Source organism: Squalius cephalus, assembly GCF_949319135.1.
Source record: "Squalius cephalus genome assembly, chromosome: 3".
Taxonomy (NCBI): domain Eukaryota; kingdom Metazoa; phylum Chordata; class Actinopteri; order Cypriniformes; family Leuciscidae; genus Squalius; species Squalius cephalus.
The window spans coordinates 53004220-53024539 of record NC_137124.1 but is presented as its reverse complement, the minus strand read 5'-3'; the positions used below and the strand labels follow the sequence as shown (position 1 = coordinate 53024539).

The 20320-nt window shown below is 37.4% G+C and overlaps 1 protein-coding gene across 4 annotated transcripts in view; it reads right to left on the bottom strand.

The window, feature by feature from the left end:
- kcnip4a (potassium voltage-gated channel interacting protein 4a) overlaps positions 1-20320 on the bottom strand; it is a 220079-nt gene that overhangs the window by 79614 nt on the left and 120145 nt on the right. The window lies entirely within an intron of this gene.

The window sequence follows — 20320 nt, the reverse complement described above, 5'->3', positions numbered from 1 at the left end:
AATGTAAAATAGTTACGAATTGCCATAAGAGTGTGTTGGTAAATTCCAATTAAATTCAGGACATGTTATTTAGACGCACGTATCTTCATATTTTAATTTAAAGAGGTAGAATTTAAATGGAAATAAATCCTAATAATTCCATATAAGAGCTGTTCTTTGTAATAATACATGTTAGTTAGTCTTATTTAATATTAAAACTATTATGGTACGTTGTGTGACAGTTGAAATTCTTTAAAATGCAGTTGCAATAAATCTCTTTTTCCTGCCACTACTCCAATTCATTTCCCAACAAATGAACTGAAAGCGAACCAATTCTTAAATTATGAATTTTGTCAAAAAACATTGTTATGCAAAGCTTTATACAGCATGTCTTTTTAGTGTCATTCATCATTCATCAAGCTGATTAGTGAGGAGATGTCAGTCATCAGATTACCATACGGCCTTTTCAAAACTACAAAATGTTTCTGTCGTTTAGGTGTTGCTTTCTAACTTTACAGGTATCCCCTTATCCACATGAATTATTTGAGCCACTGGCTCTAGTGGGTAAGTGATTGTTGTAAATGGCTTCTTTTTTCTTCTTTAGAATGGTCCTAATCACATTATCGTGGAGGATTTGATTAAAACAAGAGGCCTTTTGATTCGCCTGCTAATGAAGGTGTATTGTTTCTATTAAATTAGGCTTGCCGTCTAGCACATAATTGCCAGAAATGGCAAGGTCACAATGTCAGTAAACTGTGATTTATTCATCTTTTTTCTTTTGCACATTACGTCCTGAACAAAAGGCTTGTAACATAGACCAGAACTTTAAATGGCTGAGATGCCTGAAATTGATTGCCATTTGAATTCTATTTTCTACATCGTGCCATCTTGCCAATATCTACATTCTGACCCATGATGCACTGAATGGTGTGAATTAAGATTGGTTTGCACACTAACCCTAGGTTTCACAGACAAGACTTAAGCCTAGTCCCAGACTAAAAGTCATGTTTGAAATAAATATGTCACTGCCATTGTTTTGTCTCAAGATGCACACCAGGAATGTGCCTTTTTTCTAAGGCACGTTTAAAAGCTACGTAAATGTCCTAATTGAACTGAGGCCTAATCCTGGCTTAATCTAAACGCTGTCTGTGAAAAAAAGAGCCAATGCACAGCCAATCTTTGATTCTAATGCAAAGAGGGAATGTTGAATATGGTCATCTTAATTAAATAAAAATGTAAAAAATAACTCCCTTAACTCTTTAAAACGAACCATCTAATTTTAAAGGGGTGGTGATTATGATTTCACTTTTCTAACTTTAGTTAGTGTGTAATGTTGCAGTTTAAGCATAAAAATCTGCAAAGTTACGACTTTAGGGTCATTTTAAAGTCACGACTGCTTGCGGTTCACCTTCCTGTGCTCACAGATCTCCAACCGCATTGAAACTCTCCACCTCAAATTCTCAATTACACAATGACAGAAAATAATATAAACATACTGTTATATTATACTTATCATATAATAATATTTCTATAGGATTCATGAAAAATTCAGATATTGCTCTTGTGAAGAGTGAAACTTGCTTTGAAAGTTTCATCCAGTTTTTTTATTGTTAACCAGGGTTCAAATTATGATTTCATCTTTGTGGGGGTCTCTTTAAAAAAGAAAAAAAAAAAGCCTATGAGCAGGCGCGGTGTAGCTTACTAATGTAGGCCTAAATAAATAAAAATGTTTAATAAAAAAGCGTTGCTAACACAATTCAATTTAAATAGTACATTTGGTTTAATTTGTCGTCTAATATATGTTGCTAGTGTTGAGGATTTAAGTGTATTTAAGTGGTCCAGTGGCAGAACTTTTGGCAAGCGTGTCAGAGGTTCTGGGTTCTACATACGCACTCATATAGTTTTTTTTTTTTTTTCTCATCAAAACCGATTATGTTTATCAGTGGTTAAGGACACGTTTGTGTGCATTTTGTTTTGTAATTTCACCGGAACGAATAGAGAGTCTCCACAACGGATTGAAGCGCGCGTCCGAGTGAAGACTGTGCGCGAGCCACAAGAGAACACAGTATCTGCGCCACTGATCGCAGCGGCAACAAGCATTTTGATCACTTTATTTAAAAAACAACACATTTCAGCGCTAGATCATCTCTTATTTAACAAACGAACTATGAATGCTCTGCTAGTTAACTGAAGATGTTTAAATTATTTGTATTGGTATATTAGTGCCACGAGATGTTTCAAAAGTGGTGGGGACAATATCGACCTTAGCAAAAAGTGGTGGGGACATGTCCCACCCGCAAATTACGCCTATGTTAAAATAACACTTGCCTGATGGGTTATGCTACTGCTAGATCGGACGTTGACGTCACTTCTGTGAGTTGAGAAAAGTCAGTAAAAGTCCTGGCAGAGCATATAAGGATACAATGTGATGACAATCCGAGATCCATGTGTTTGGCATCTTGTCCTATCTTTTAAGTCACGCTACAGTAGTCTGAAAGAAAACGTGCTTTATTTGTAATTTAAAATAATGGTGCTGATGATTTTTAGAGACCCCCACAGGTGTATGATTTTACTGCTTTCATGGGAGCTCATCCTCTCTCTATGGGAGCTCAGCTACCACTGTCTCCCACGTAATTCGAACCATGTTGTTAACTATAACTATTAAAAAAAAAAAATAGATTAAAAAAACACTTTGGGAACTAATTGAAAGTTTAAGTTGAAGTACTAAAATGACTAAAACTGAAATAGAAATATAAAACACTATACTTAAACTTATAACCAGTGTTGGGGGTAACTCATTACAAGTAACTCGAGTTACATAAACAGATTACTTTTTCAAGTAACTAGTAAAGTAACGCATTACTTTCAAAATTTACAACAAAATTCTGAGTTACTTTTTCAAAATAGTAACGCAAGTTACTTTGTTTTCGCATTTATTGACTGACAGTTGTCACTGTCCTCATGTTGAGAGAAATTGAAATGCGTTTCATAAATGTTCCCCATGTGGCGTTAAAAAACCCTGTTTATTTCAGGTTGGTCTACCCAATGCACATGTGCAGTCCTAAGCGCGAGTCTTGGAGTTTTTTGGCTTTTAGTATGAATATGTTAGCCTTACTGTTATCTTTAAGCTATAGTGTGCACTAAAACAATGACATAATTCACATTTAGAAGCATTCAAAATTTCAGTCTCTCACTTTCGCCAATATGGATCAAGGATTTTGATGACATCACTCTGCACTTCAGATTCTCATCAGATTTTCTGTCCGATCAAATACTCTCTAGAATCCAAAGTGTCCCGCCTCATACACTATAAACAGATGCTGAAGCTACGGCTGAAATCGGTCACTTGTTCACACATTTACTATTTTCTACATGGTGAATGGAACATAGTGCAACTATATAGGGGATAGAGAATGATTCAGATGGTGTAAATATGCTTTTCATTGGGGCGAAGTTTACCCATTTAGATTCATATGGGTGAACCGTCTTTGTATAGTCTTTGGCTTGAGTCACTTACAACATACATTTATGTTTTTACTCTTCACACTTTATAACGTCAGCTGAGTTAAAAAAAAAAAAAAAACTTCCTTTTGTGATCTGACGTGGCTTTAGGGTTGAAAGGTTTGCGTAACAAAACCAGTAAAATTGCTATTCATAACCAGCACAATATTCAGGAAAGGGGTTCCTCGTTACAAATTGTGTTCTGGGGATTAAAACAAAAACAAAAAATGAAATGTAACTGAAAAAACAACCCGTGGCAACAGTTTAAAAGTAGCCCAATTCCATGGGAAAACTGCGGACATGGCAACATTGTGTGGCTTCCTATCACAGAAAGAATCTGAAAATATATTATTTTATAGTATTCTATACAGTGGTAAAGACTGTCAATTACCATTGCATTATAAATATACTCTATTCTTATAAAAATACCTGAGATGCCTTGAACACAACCATTTTGTAGCAATCGTATGTTTATTGTCTTTATGTTTCATTGGTCAAAACGTCTCTATCTGCCTTTTTTTTCTGGATGACTTTGTCCATATAAGGGATTTCCTGGAACGTCATAAGTTTTATGAGTCTCACTTGTTAACTTTCTTTGCGAGGGCGCCCTCTGGCTTCCAGTATGAATGCAACATATATTACATTACATGTGTGTACTCAATAACGCTCACATCACCCTATTTGGGGTAAAAATAGGAAAAATCTCTAAAGAAATTTAGATATATGTGAATTTAGACATATGCAAATCCATACGTTTTTTTCCCCCAGTGTACAAGAGAAGTGCACAGGCGTTAATATATATTATTTCCAATGAATCACTTGAACTGGTCCACAAGTCAAAAATGCACAAGACACTATAAATATGAAACATTTTTCACTCATATAATAATTTCCAACATAGCCAATCATGTGCAGCGAATGGCACAAGCTGAGACTAAAGATTAGCACGACCAGATTCTGATTGCTCCACAAGCACCCAATGCATTTAATTATTCCTCATATTGTGCTCAAGCACGTTACATCATGTGCATACTGGGTATGCATTCATGACAGAACACATACAGTGCCATTTGATCTTATTTAGACGGCTTTCTGAGGTCATGAAATATGCGTCTACAAATCAAGTTGTTCCAAAGTCCGGTATCCATAGAAACACAGAAAACAAAAGGATCCATACACAAGTGCGGAGATGGGGTGTCTTCATACACACAATATGCTCATGTGTGAATCCTTCATTCACACTCCCCTTTCACTACACAGGTGAGAAAGAAAGAAACAGATAACACACACACACACACACACACACAGGCTGTCTTGTCTGAATGATTACTTTAGCGAGCCGCACAAAGGCTGCCATCAGTGCCCTGAGCTATATTTAGAGGGAGCTCAGCTGCTACAAATAAAATGGTAACAGATAGGACCCTAATGGCAGCGGCCGCAAGCACACTACACAGAGGTCATTGCTATGAACAGCACATGATTACATTTTTTTTCCATCATGAAAAATGCAAGGCTGAAGATTGACAAATGGATGCAAACGTCATCAGAAGCACGCTAAGTGAATAACACGTTTAGCCTTAATCTGGATTGGCAGAATCATTTAATAGACATAATTCACTCAGCACCCACTTTAACAGGAGATTGTTTCACCAGAATAAGGAGGCTGAAGGTCCAGTTCAACATTTTAACTGAAATATTTCTTCTGTAATTATGACAAAGGTGCTTGTTTTCAAACGTTTTTCCATTAACAGAAAAAGGGAGTATTGATATACAACCCCAAATCAGAAAAAGTTGGGACACTGTACAAATTGTGAGTAAAAACAGAATGCAATGATGTGGAAGTTTCAAATTTCAATATTTTATTCAAAATACAACATAGATGACATATCAAATGTTTAAACTGAGAAAATGTATCATTTTAAGGGGAAAATAAGTTGATTTTAAATTTCATGGCATCAACACATCTCAAAAAAGTTGGGACAAGGCCATGTTTACCACTGTGTGGCATCCCCTCTTCTTTTTATAACAGTCTGCAAACGTCTGGGGACAGAGGAGACAAGTTGCTCAAGTTTAGGAATAGGAATGTTGTCCCATTCGTGTCTAATACAGGCTTCTAGTTGCTCAACTATGATGCAAATCATAACTCTTTATGATGCACCAAATGTTTTCTATGGGTGAAAGATCTGGACTGCAGGCTGGCCATTTCAGTACCCGGATCCTTCTTCTACGCAGCCATGATATTGTAATTGATGCAGTATATGGTCTGGCATTGTCATGTTGGAAAATGCAAGGTCTTCCCTGAAAGAGACGACGTCTGGATGGGAGCATATGTTGTTCTAGAACTTGGATATACCTTTCAGCATTGATGGCGCCTTTCCAGATGTGTAAGCTGCCCATGCCACACGCACTCATGCAACCCCATACCATCAGAGATACAGGCTTCTGAACTGAGCGCTGATAACAACTTGGGTTGTCCTTGTCCTCTTTAGTCTGGATGACATGGCGTCCCAGTTTTCCAAAAAGAACTTCAAATTTTGATTCGTCTGACCACAGAACAGTTTTCCACTTTGCCACAGTCCATTTTTAATGAGCCTTGGCCCTGAGAAAACGCATGCGCTTCTAGATCCTGTTTAGATATGGCTTCTTTTTTTGACCTATAGAGTTTTAGCTGGCAACGGCGAATGGCACGGTGGATTGTGTTCACCAACAATGTTTTCTGGAAGTATTCCTGAGCCCATGTTGTGATTTCTATTAAAGTAGCATTCCTGTATGTGATGCAGTGCCGTCTAAGGGCCCGAAGATCACGGGCATCCAGTATGGTTTTCCGGCCTTGACCCTTACGCACAGAGATTGTTCCAGATTCTCTGAATCTTTGGATGATATTATGCACTGTAGATGATGATAACTTCAAACTCTTTGCAATTTTTCTCTGAGAAACTCCTTTCTGATATTGCTCCACTATTTTTCGCCGCAGCATTGGGGGAATTGGTGATCCTCTGCCCATCTTGACTTCTGAGAGACACTGCCACTCTGAGAGGCTCTTTTTATACCCAATCATGTTGCCAATTGACCTAATAAGTTGCAAATTGTTCCTCCAGCGGTTCCTTATATGTACATTTAACTTTTCCGGCCTCTTATTGCTACCTGTCCCAACTTTTTTGGAATGTGTAGCTCTCATGAAATCCAAAATGAGACAATATTTGGCATGACATTTCAAAATGTCTCACTTTCAACATTTGATATGTTATCTATATTCTATTGTGAATAAAATATAAGTTTATGAGATTTGTAAATTATTCCATTCCTTTTTTACTCACAATTTGTACAGTGTCCCAACTTTTTCTGATTTGGGGTTGTACTATTAACAACAATTCAGTTTTTGATTCCAGACGTTTCAAGAACTGTAGGCCTGTCGCATGATCTTCAGCAAGAAACATCAGTTATGGAGATGGAAGGGGGAAAGTATTTTAGTTTACATGTGTTTTTAGCATTCTACAGTACCTATTTTAAGAAAAAAACAACAACAACTCATATATATATATATATATATATACACATACAAACACACAGATATGTGGCTGGAAACATTCTGGGAAATGAAAAAATAAACATTTGTGTGAAGCCACTATTTATTTGTCAAGCATACTCTACAGGCATATAGTACCTAAACGTCCAAGACAAAAGTGATTTATTCTTGCTCTGTGGTCCCTAATCAGCTTAGCATTGGATTCTTAACACTTGATGAATGTGCCTGCAACCAGAAAGTCTGCTGGCTTTAGAAAGTAATGAATATCATCAATAACAAATAACAACACAAATATGAATAAAGGTGAATGAAAGGTGAACAGTGAAATACATATGAACTCTATATTGAGCATCACAGTTGTTGAATTGATTCAGATTTGGTGCAACAGGACTTTGCTGCCCCCGAGTGACAAATACAGGGAAGAGCGATATCATTTGATAATATAAATCATTTTAGATAACACTGCATACAATCAGTCTTTGAGAAACCTTCAGCTCTGTAAAGATTACATAGGGAGAAGACGCTAAAAGCAGCTTTACTTGGAGCATTTCTGCTCTTGGTTTAGAAAGGTTTTCAAGCTTTTAGTGGTGTAAAAAGGTCTTAATCCTGCACACAAACAACAACCAGTGCAAAGTCACTAAACACAGCTGTGATGCAGTCTGCTGCTGTCTCTGTACATTTTTAGAAAGAATGTACTGATCCAGGGCTTATTAAAACCCAGATACAAGCGTCACTTTAGAACATTCTGCTGCACCCACCAGACCAGTTTTATGTGTCTGTAAATTGTTACAAGAACAAACCGAGAGAGAGAGAGAGAGAGAGAGAGAGAGAGAGAGAGAGAGAGAGAGAGAGAGAGAGAGAGAGATTGATTAATGGTCGTGTCCCAATTCAAAGGCTGCATCCTTCGAAGGCCGTGACTGTTAAATGGGACGGTCTAGCCCACGAAGGACTGTTCTTGTTCTTGCCATTTCTGTATATAATAAATAGTATAAACTATATGTAATCGCATCTTAGTAAGATATAAGTCAACATTTGAACCGCTTTAAAGTTTTTATTTTTACATTTGTATCATTAGATATCTAATATTTAGTAAGTTGAAACCTAATAGTACGTTTTGGAACATAAATAGTTGAGAAAGATAACGTTGTGCAACAGTATATTGGATCCGTTCATAAACTCTTAAAGTGACAGCAGCCTAATTAACCTGCTAATGTCTGTCATGCTAATCAAAGAACAAGACAAAGAAAATCACTCTCTGCTCTTGACTGAATACATTTTGTAAACTTTAATTTAAGCATTATTCTGTATTTAAAGCCGTGTTTATTTCATTTGTTTCTTTATTCTATTGTATTTCTTTGTACTATTGTTTGGAAATTGTTTATTTGTTCTTATTTTATTACTGACTGTTTACTTGTCTTTTTTTGTAAATTTAGTTTAAAGTTTCAAATCACTGTGATCTGTGTAAGCTATTGCAACAAAATTCCTAAATTAAATATATAAAAGACAATTATGAAATAATAATAATAATATCTGCTTGGTAGTAGCCTATATAAGCTCGTTTTCCCTGTGGTATAAAAAATGGTATCAAATATATATAATTTAAAATGTTTGCGATTGTCACGCTGGTTCTCAAAGACGATGGAGGCAACGGGTATACAAAAATAACAAGAAGATTTATTTCCAACAACGATTGTAATCCAGGATACGAGACAGCATGTGAGACACAAAAAGTGTAGCATACATCAACATGTTAGGTCTGGCAACTCACCATAGACACGGCTCAATCCGAGGGGCGGGATAAACGGCTGTCTTTCAAATTCCCTCTGCACGCAATAGGACAGCGCTTCAACCAACCAGAGCGTTTTCCCAACAGCGGAGCTTACATTAGTTGATAGATTCAACTTTTGAATCTGGCCGGCAAAACTACGAACACATCTTCCTTTTTTAAGGATGACTTAAGTGCCGTTCTTTGCTCTTTTCTCAAAGAACAGCTTAACTCCAAGTCCTCCAGAGCCACGGCCAAAGCCGTTTCGAAAGACTGTTCGCCAGCAGCAGCAGCTCTTCTTTGTTTTCAAGTAGCAGGGAACCGTCACAACTCTGTCGTCATTATGTTAAGCCCGCCCCGCCTACTCTATACGTGATGTGATTGGCCTGACCCAATTTAGGTTTTTACAGCTCCGAAAGTCAACGGAGAGTTGCTAGACTACCCTAGCCTGGGAAAACCCAGACAACTTCCGGCAAATTCAGATTTGCTCGAGAAGTAGTCTGGCAAAGAGCTCATTCAAGCCCATTTCCATGGCCTAGAAATCGCGGCACCAATCAGAAACGTTGAGGCGGGCTTTACACAATGACGATCGCTCTGATTGGTTTTAGGTCTAGTCTATCCAATTGCACCCAGAGGCATTTGAACGACGTCCGTTCAACTTTTAAATGCATTATTATATTCAAATTGCAAACACATGAGGACAGTCTCCATGAAAGACCCACTGGCAGATGAACGTGCTACTACATTTCTCTCCGAACCGGTAGGAAATTAAATTAGATTTAATAGAGGATTTTAATTGTGACAAGATGATTGACAGGGTGACAGGATGCACTCGACAGATCCGTCTGATAAAGATGACAAAGTAGTCAGTACTTTTATGGCGTACACTGAAAAAAATGATTCATTGACTAGTTGAATTTACTAAAAAAAATTATGTAAATTGGTTCCACATAATTGATTTTAGCTACATTTAAACAAATGCATTACGTTGAACTAAGTTCAGCTTAATGCATTTGTTTAAATGTAGCTAAAATCAATTGTGTGGAACCACTTACGATACATTTTTTTAGTAAATTCAATGATTTCAGTAAATTCATTGAATTTACTAAATGTTTTTATCGTAAGTGGTTCCACACAATTGATTTTAGCTACATTTAAACAAATGCATTAAGCTGAACTTAGTTCAACGTAATGCATTTGTTTAAATGTAGCTAAAATTAATTATGTGGAACCAATTAACATAATTTTTTTTTAGCAAATTCAACTAAGTCAATGAATCATGAATCATTCGCCTTGGGAAGTGTAAGTTACACTATAGTGTAACTTACACTTCCCAAGGCGAATTGGGACGCAGCATATGGCTTTACACGATGCCGATCACTCTGATTGGTTTTAGGTCTATTAGGTCTGTTTGTGGTACAGCCGAGGATCAGTTGCACACTGCAAACACAGCATATGTGAAAGCACAATAGCGCGTGCTGCTCCTGCACCGCAACAAGCACCGCATACACTGCAAACAGAGTATGTGTGAAACAGGCGTTACCAGCATCCTTTACGCCACTTCACTACCATTCACAAATCCGCTCCTGTGGCCTAATGGGATAGTTAAGTGTCCATCGTATGCACACTTCAGTATCTTGCCAGAAGTAGTAGGTCATCTGGGTACTTTTTCCCTACTCTTTTATGAGTACTGTGAATTCAGACTTACTCGTTTTGTCACATACTGTTTTTCGCCTACTACATAGTGGAGAAGTATGCTATTTCGGATGCAGCCCATCTGTTGTATCCTTCATTTCACTGGAAACGAAGGACGCATTTGGACAACGCATTTGGACGCCGCATAAGGAGCCTTCAATTTGGGACAGCCTTCGTCGCGCCACGGTGACGCAATAAGCCTTCGAAAGCACCCTTCAAAGTATGAAGCGTCTGAATTGGGACGGAGCAAATGGCTCGCAATCAAAAGCGTCCGTTTGCAAGCAGCAGAAATCCACCTTCACGTGATGCACATACAGTAAAACCAAGTGTCGCTCACTCTGCTGAGTATAATAGCACCAAATTAATAAAAGACACCGTGAAACCAGTCCACCGGAACAATCACGCTTGGACTCGGACCGCAGCAAACGTGCCCAGTGTGAAAGCCCCCCCCCCCCCCCCCCCCCCAAGTCCCTCTATAAGTACATGATCGGACGCTTTAGCGAGATTACAGTCGTTAATACAGAGCCAAACATATCATTAAAAGGCCTCTATCTGAACTGTATGAATAGCCATGTTTCATTCTAAAACGAAATACATTTGAAAGTCACTTGGGAAAGAAAAGATTGAATTAACACAGGCTTTCAACCAAAGCACTCAAAGGGCTTTTGTCTTTAAGCACAACCCAATTTAAATGCTAATTTAATCACTTCTCTAGACCACAACATTCTTAATCCACTTCATTAACATATATACATGGGGTACGGTTAAGATAAATGAAGTCAATACCTTCAGAGTTATGCAAGCTAGAAAAAAATACAGTTAGAAGGTAAAGGGATCATGACAAGGAAACTGAGAACCATTAAAAAAAATACCAGAATAGAATGATTTTCATGATATTTGGTTTCCGTTAATGGCGCTCACATGTGCAGTTTTCCAACGATGTGGATGGAAAGTGTTCACTACGCCTATATCAATATTCATCTGAAATCATCAATAAAGTGCCACCACTGAAGTCTGATTCTAAAGCTAATGGCTCTTATGAGCCTGTTCTTTTAGTGAATCAAAAACATACAGTACAGTATAGTTAAACGTCTGATACCAAATTTTTTTAAATTTTTTTATTTATTTAGTATGGAATCAAAAACAAATTGAAGTCCAATTCCTGAGTGAATGATCAGGTTTATTTTTATTTTTTATTTTTATCAAAAACATACAGTGCGACCAGTGATGTTTGATCCCTAAGCAAAAGACGTTTATCAGTTGTTATTTTTTCAGTAGAACTTGCAAGTCACTTAGAACAGTTTCTCAAATAATCTGACACTCTTACTGAGCTGCAAGTCATGAATTTTACCTTGTCAGAATACATATAACTGATGCTTTGTTACATCATATTGTTCTTAAAGTGATGAATGAAATTTGTTGATATTGGTAATTAAAGTTGCAGCAAGCGATTTCTGAGAAACACTGTTGAAAGTGGATCAGACAGAGCGCCAAAACACACTTGTAGCCAATCAGCAGTAAGGGTTACACTCATTAGAGGGGAGGTTCCTGTGTTGCATAGAGTGGTCTTGAATTTGGGGGCGGAGCTATCAAGATAGGGGTGTAATCCTTTTGTGTTGGGGCGTGTTTGTTTTGATGATCTCAAATATCAACAGTGTCTCTCAAAAATCGATTTCTGCACATTTGAACCTAAAATTAAAACTATAAATTAAAAAAATAAAATAAAATATGGCAACCAACTGAAATACATGTGGAAGTCATTACATTACTAAAATAAAAATTGAAATAAAAATAAATAAGAGCTATATAATTTTTTTTTTAAATAATCAAAAGCACAAAACAAAATTACTAAAACTAGATGGAACACTATATATAGAAAATACAAAAATATTACTTTCTAATTACAAAAATACAAATATTTTAGTGTTTTGTTGTTTTAATAGTGTTATTGAAATGATATTTCTTTCTCAAATTCAAAAGAATTGTTCATGGAGCCAGAATGATTAAGAAAAATCATAATAGTTAAATTCATTACCCATGTATGAAAAAAGGTAAAATATGCCATATAAAACTATGGTATTCTTTGAAGTGCCTTGGAATGCTACGAAAATACCATGATGCATGAATGTGGTATTCATTTAGTACTATGATGACACTTTACAAAGGCTGCCTAAGGCCTGGGACACACTAGACAATTTTCAAATCTTAACCGATTTTAAAACTGTGGGAGACTTATAATCCTCCGAATGCACACACTAGAAGATTAGTCCGGACCGCAAAACCACACACCTGTCGATTGTAGTAACATTTTCAGAGTAAGACGAAATCTCACAGAGACTCACGACATTGTCAACAACTCAGTTTTGTTTAACGGGAATAAAAACAAAGGAGAAAAAAGAATATGAGTGGTCTTCTTTCTCAATACTCCACTTTTGTGGCATGATTGTGTGGGCTCTGACGCAATCGGGAGCAATAAAATAATCGTAATAGTGACACCACACAATTGAGGATTTTTTTGCGAGAAGTCTCGAATCGGGCCACACACCCCAGATCGTTGGGGGTTGCAAATCAAGCCCAAAATCAGGCTTAAAATCTTCAAGTGTGTGGCCAGCTTAAGGATTTGCTGAGTTTTGACAGGTGCAGGCCATTAAGAAATCACTGGTCATACTGAACAGGTGTTCAGTAGAGGAGAAACGAGGAGGAGAGGAGAAACTCTTACGCTGTGTCCTAACCAGGCACAAGTGACAAGTTTGCAGTGACACACAATTTGTAAATTGGATAAATCCCTTATAGTATTTTCTTTATGGATTGGGTGTGGTTGTAAACTGGATGTGGTTACATCTTTTCCACAGGTCATCGTGGCTTACAACATGTTAATTTGACTCTTGGTAACATGTTTGACTGCGTAAGTCTGCGTGAATACGGAGATTCATGTGTAGCACCACCGCCCGCTCCTAGTGACAGCTGCTCTCCCGGCGGTGAGTTTGGAATCGTGTTCCTTCTGTTTGCCCTGTTTATAAGTGTAAACACCAGAAGGGCCAAGACTGAAGGAGCGAGAAGCACAGCACATTCACTCCCCCACAGACAACAAGAAAACACAAAATCAATTAGCAAACACAGTGAGAGAACAGCCCGTGTCCCCTGATGACGCTGAGACCGGATCCTTCTGCAATGTATGATGGCACACAAACACACAAGCTCTTCTGGAGTGGACTTCATAATCAAAGAATTTTCCAGCGCTTGATCAGGATGAAGTAGGACTGTGTCCTCTTAGTGCACTTCAAAAGCACAAGTATATTCCCCCTAATGTATTGGGATGGTGAAGAAGGCTTTTGTCAGAGGGGCGCTGGTTGAATAGAAGCTCTTGTGATGGCGGACTGGCAGGCTGCTAAATAAATGGCAAGCATTTGAGTGGGACTGGAGTGGCTGGAAAGCCGTCTGTTCAATGTCTCTGAAAGCAAAGCAGGCACAATCATCAAAGCCCTCTGGATACACACTTACACCGGGACACTGAGGACTGAAATACTGAAATTCACAAGTGGACACATGCATACACACTCGTCACACGGACTTCATGCTCATGAGTCACTCTCATAGAAGCACGCACACAAAAGCCCTTCTGAAACTGAATAATACTCTGAAATATTAAAAATTTGCTATGGAAAATGTCACAGAGGGATCGCTGCCATTTTGTTTCAAACAAACGGGGACCAAAAAATGGTAAAATGAAGGGATGAAAAAGATAAAAAAGGCAAATATTACATCACTCTTTCATAAAGTCTGGTCTCAAATAATTGGCATGCTTTTACATATAATTATGTAACAATAAAGTTTATAGACACTTAAGATTTCAGAGAAGCATAAGGGAAGTTAATTTAATGCTGTTCAGGACATTCATAGATGGATAGATAGATAGATAGATAGATAGATAGATAGATAGATAGATAGATAGATAGATAGATAGATAGATAGATAGATAGATAGATAGATAGATAGATAGATAGATAGATAGATAGATAGATAGATAGATAGATAGATAGATAGATAGATAGATAGATAGATAGATAGATGCCTCAATACCAGCTGTTTCTATGGGCCGCAATATGTAAGTCGTTGTCTTTAAGTAAGTGACTTTGTGTGTACAACTGTAGTTAGACATGTATGAATATCTGTATGTCTACTTTAGCAGATTATTTAGCTAAACTAACAAAATACAACAAGACACAGGCATCAGCTAACACGAAATAAAAAAGTTACCATTGTAAACGTAAAAACGGTACCATAGTTAAAATGTAAATTGAGTAAATTGATCATTTTTTTGCGGCATCTACAGAAGGGTCTATTAGGGCCATGCCAACCAAAGAAAAACCTTCACCCCTTAGGATTTCTCTCACCAGTGAGTGTGGAGAGAGGGATGAGAGGGACATGGAAATCCTGGAGTGGAGCTGGACCGGATTGATCAAAATTGAAGTATCATGAAAGTGAAGTGTACTTAAGCAAAATACTTTTTAGATTTTATTTTATTATCAGCAAGTACAGTTTTTTAAAAATATACTTCTAATTTTTTAAGTACCCTACAAGGGCTCATTCAACACAATTAAGTGCACTTCTTTTCCTCAAGGGCATAATTTGTTCATGTCGAACATTTGTAAATGAACCTCTTTGTGGTATATATGTCGCCTTAGATGCACCTCCTTTGCAATGTATAGATCATACTAAAAGCATGGTACCTTTTAGTATTTTGTTGTTCGTGTAATCAATCATACAACATACTCCTAACATTCAAATTCCTCCACAATAACAAGCTAGACACAGTTAAAATAAACATAGTCCAAACAGACTGCTCAGCTCCCAGTGTGGGAATCTGGGTTCCTCTAATTTCTGCTTACAATGCACAAAACTGTCTTCTTTATGATATATTGCCCACTAGAAGGACCACAGCTGGCCATTCATTTTATTCCCAACCTGTTCCACAAAGCATCCATAAAATATAGGTTGGGAATGAGACACTAAATATAACTATCTCCATAGATATAGCTGCTGCGAAGTTACCCACTACTCTTCGACCTTCATATCCCAAAGCTGGAGAGAACTCGCTTATCTAAGCAGTGGTGTACTTTGAAAACAATCGTCAGTTTAATGCTGTAACTATATTGTGTTTCAAGTATATTCAATTAAGGACATTTTTTCATCTCAACTATTATGATAAATTCCAGTAGATGTTGTCCTATGTTTACATCTGTATGTCTATGATGGGATAGACTGGAAAACCTAAGCCTAAAGTCGCCAACCTAAGTCTAACCAGCTCAAACTATGCAGAAAATGACATGCAGGTTTTCCTGGACATCCAAATAAAACATTTGGCCCTGCAAAAGCGTAACAGCAAAATCATTTCAATGGTCAACAGTAGTGGTGCTATGATTTGTTGTTCTGATTTTCATTAATTGAATTGATTGAAATGATCTGTTTTTAAGGGGCAGCTCCTTTAAGGCTTGTCAGTAAACGGTCACTGTTATGATTGGATAACATCATTGCACAGGAAATATTATCAACGCTCACTCGCTACTGCACATTTTCTGCCCTCACTATGAGTACAGATACATATGCAGCAAGCTTAACACTCCTCCAAAAAGTACCCAAGACAGAGTTGACTTGAAGTGCATTCAATGGAAGCGGTAAAAAAACAACAATAGAAATACATTAAAGCTACACTGTGTATGATTTTCTCCCATCTAGCGGTGAAATTGTATATGACTACCAACTGAATATTAATTTCAAGCCCCTCCCATTCCGAGGGCATTTTAACTCCTACGGTGGCCTTATTATTTCAAATCTGCCGGCAGTCGCGAATAATCTCCCCCTCGCATTCGTCACGGTGCCACTGAGTGTAAAAACGAAGCTTGAATTTCCAGGTATGTCCCACTTTGGCTAATGTATTTTCAAGATGGAGGCGCAACATGGCTTCCGCCATTCGAGCGACTCGCTTGTATTTATTCTAAATGGCAGATTCTACGCTTACGAGAATACTTGATTAGTAGGTAGAAGTAATTACACATTAATATAATGAGCACATAATTTTGAAAGAACAAAGTGATTTTTGCTAAGAATCAACTTAAAAAATTACACAGTGTAGCTTTAACTTACAAGACACTTCGATGAGCATAAACGTCTTCTAAAACATCCATTTTCAAATATAGATAGCGTAGCATACATAATAGCATAGACAACATTCCAATAGTCTAATTTTTACACACATCTAACATCTTCAAATACAACACCATGATATATGACAAACACCAAAGAACTTTCATAACATATTGATTTTAGAAAACACTTACAGACAATGCCTTTTCAAGAGTGAAGTATGAATGGAGATGGAAATCATCTGTGTGCTCTCTCAAATGCCTGACAACAAAATGGCTGAACAGCACATGCTCTACCTAAATAGAGGCACATTACCACAAGGGGTCGCTAAATTGCGAACTGCAGCAGGGAACAGCATACTCCCCACCTGGCATCTTTAAGATGTCAAACCCTACAAGCAAATAAACCTTTAGTGTCCATTCTATAGAGCTAACCACAGAGTCCTTTACCGTCCTTACTCAAGAGAATAATAATTTCAGAGATTGGTCACAAAAACAGCTTAGAGCCACCTTCTCTGACAATTTTCATTTCGACCTTCCTTACTTTCCCGTCATCACTTGGAAAAGTTTTAGTGATTAAGCCAATAGGCCAGTCTTGTCTTTTGGCTTGAACATCCCTTAGCAAGACAATATCTCCTGCTTGCACATTTGTTTTCTCATCTGTCCACTTTTGTCTTTTCTGGAGAACACAGATATGCTCACTTCTCCATCTTTTCCAGAATCCATTGGCCAGATGCTGGACTTGTCTCCACTGCCGTTTAAAGAGATTACTATCGTCATACTGCCCTGGAGTTACAGAATGTGCTCCAATTTTTGCATAAGGAGCATAGCAGGAGTAAGAATAAGAGGTTGTTCTGGATCTGATGACACAGAAGTTAATGGTTGAGTTTACTATGGCAGTAACTTCGGCCATAAAAGTTGTTAAAACTTCTTGTGTAAGTCTAGCAGATCCGGGTTTGAGAAGCATGGCATCAAGAATACGACGAGACACTCCAATCATTCTCTCCCAACTACCTCCCATGTGTAAGGAATGTGGCGGATTGAACAACCAAGTACAACCTTGCTCTGAGAGGTAGCTTTTTACAGGTTTGTTGGCATGCATAGAACCAGCCTGTAGTTCTTTGCTGGCCCCTATGAAGTCTGTCCCACAATCAGACCTCAGTTGTTTCACAGGTCCTCTGATTGCAAAGATTCATCTGAGGGCATTGATAAAACTAGATGATTCAATGATTTCAATGTGAATAGCTCGTGTGCTCATACACGTAAAGATGACTGCCCATTTTGCAGCATTTTCCTCCAACTCGAAGTATACCTTGAGCATCAATAAATGGACAAAGTTTGACAAGGGGACTTTGTTTTTTAATCGGTTTTCCCTTTTTGATGCTCTGCATTTCCTCTGAATAGGTCTCAATTTGAACAGCAAGACTGATTTTAGTCTTTGCCTCATCCAATTGGACTGCACTCAAAGCACGATTTCAAATGTGACATTGATTTTATACAACAGTTCAAAAAAACAAAAGGGTAACATTAAGTGATGTACTACATTTAAAACAGTATTGTCATAGGCTTATTGCTCTATTTTGCAACGAAAGCCACGGCAGAACTGCAGCACACAGCGGTGATTCGTGAACGAATCTGTGGCTTTGAACGAATCGTGAGATTCAATGATCCGTTCATAAATACAGCTACTTCCTTCGTTACTGAATGAATGACTTGATGACTCACTCAAAAAAAAAAACAGTGAGTTACCGCCACCTACTGGCGATTTTAATATAATATTTTTATTAATATTAAACGTTTTTTTAACATCATTGCATATTTGTTGAACATTGTTTTATTTAAAGCATTATTTATTTTTTTATAGGTATTTATAAAGGTAAAAAATGAAATGGAAAAATCGGTTAAATGGGGCAAATAATGGAAAAGGTGTGACTGCAGTCTAAGTGGAAGAGAGGGGGTACCAGGGGGTATGACCCTCTAAAAAATTGGAGAACCACTTAACTAAGGAAAAGGGATATGTAGAATTGCACAAATACTACTGCAAAAGAGTGCTATGTCAATACAGCCTGTTACCTTGATTCAAATTTCTCATAAGCTTAATTGAATTGGCCTAGAGAGAATAATTATAATGACATCTTCTGTCTAAAGAGACTACATGTAAAATAGCTACCAAAATTAAAGTCGGTAACTGCAGTTTGACTAAAAGTAATTACTAAAAGTTGACAAAAAATGCAAAGACTTTTCGTCAACTAAAACTAGACTAAAACTATGAAAGACATAATGACTAAAATGTGACTAAGACCAATAAGCATTTTCATCTGAAGATGAAGACTAAGACTAAATCAGAAATGGCTGCCAAAATTAACACTGGTCTAAAGCACACAAGTTTAGCAATGGGAAAAATGGTTGGCGCGCATGGTCTAAAAGGGTTGTACCTATACTCTTAATGAGTAATGGGTGTGTTTTGGGCATAACATGCAAAAAAAAAGCAATGCGCCTGAACACACCTCATTTTCAGACCAGCACGCCCATGGGCGAACAGACGGGCGCATATAGCGTAGCGCAGGATGTGAAAATGATAACTGCGTTGGGCCTGGCGCTGCATTGAGCTGGGTGTATGATAGGGCCTTTTACATGTTAAAAGATCAAGGCAAATTTTTTTTGTTATGTCAAGACCCCTTTAAAGAACACTTTAAGCCAAAAATGTTCTATATAAGGAGAAATGTCTTAAATTATAGCATACTACTTTAATGTTTAATGGGTTATTTCAATTTCATTCCAGTGATAATGTGTTAAATCATAAAATTGTATTAAAATTAAAATTGAAACAAAATTAATTAAAACTAAAACCATAAAATGATCCCATGATGGAAACCCCGAAAGGTTCAATATATGAAGTGCCAGACCGAACCCTTTTAAGGTTCTATGTAGAACCTTTTCTTCTAAGAGTTGCTGAGCAGAAAATTAACTTAATTAACACAGGAGGAGCACATTCAGTTAATCAACTCAATTAATGAGATAAGAGGTAAATATATACAGCAGACTATACCTCTGTTCCATGACATTTTTTACAGCATCCCTCCACCCCATCTCTTCACTTCTAACTATTCCTATCCCAGCCTGGGATGGGGGAGTACTCTGGGTTCGGGCCAAATTCTCAGCTCAGAGCCCTCCCATCGGACAGCACGCCAAATACGCATAACCTTAATTCTATTTATTTATATCTAAGAGTGAACTTGTGAAATCTATTAAATGATCCCATGACTGAAATCCCTAAAGGTTCAATACATGAAGTGCCAGACAGAACCCTTTAAGGTTCTATATAGAACCTTTTCTTCTAAGAGTGATACCTGAGTTAATGGTACACTTATTTACACATATGACAAATATGTACATTTAAATGAATTTTAAATTTAAAGAAAATGATTCTTGCCAAAACTATTACTACACCCACTGTGCAAAAACAATCGGTACAGTTGGTTTCATGTACCACACGCAACAACATAAAACTGTCATGTACTTATGTGTTCTCTCTCTACGATGATGAAATGTTATGATACAGTTGCACTGAAACTATGGTTCCGGTATACATTAATCAGGACCGTTCTAAGGCACACATGCAGTTTCATGTAAGAGATATCAAACAAAACGAAATATCTGCACGATTAGCTGGGATGCAGTAAATAAGGTAATCAGGACGGTGTACATTTT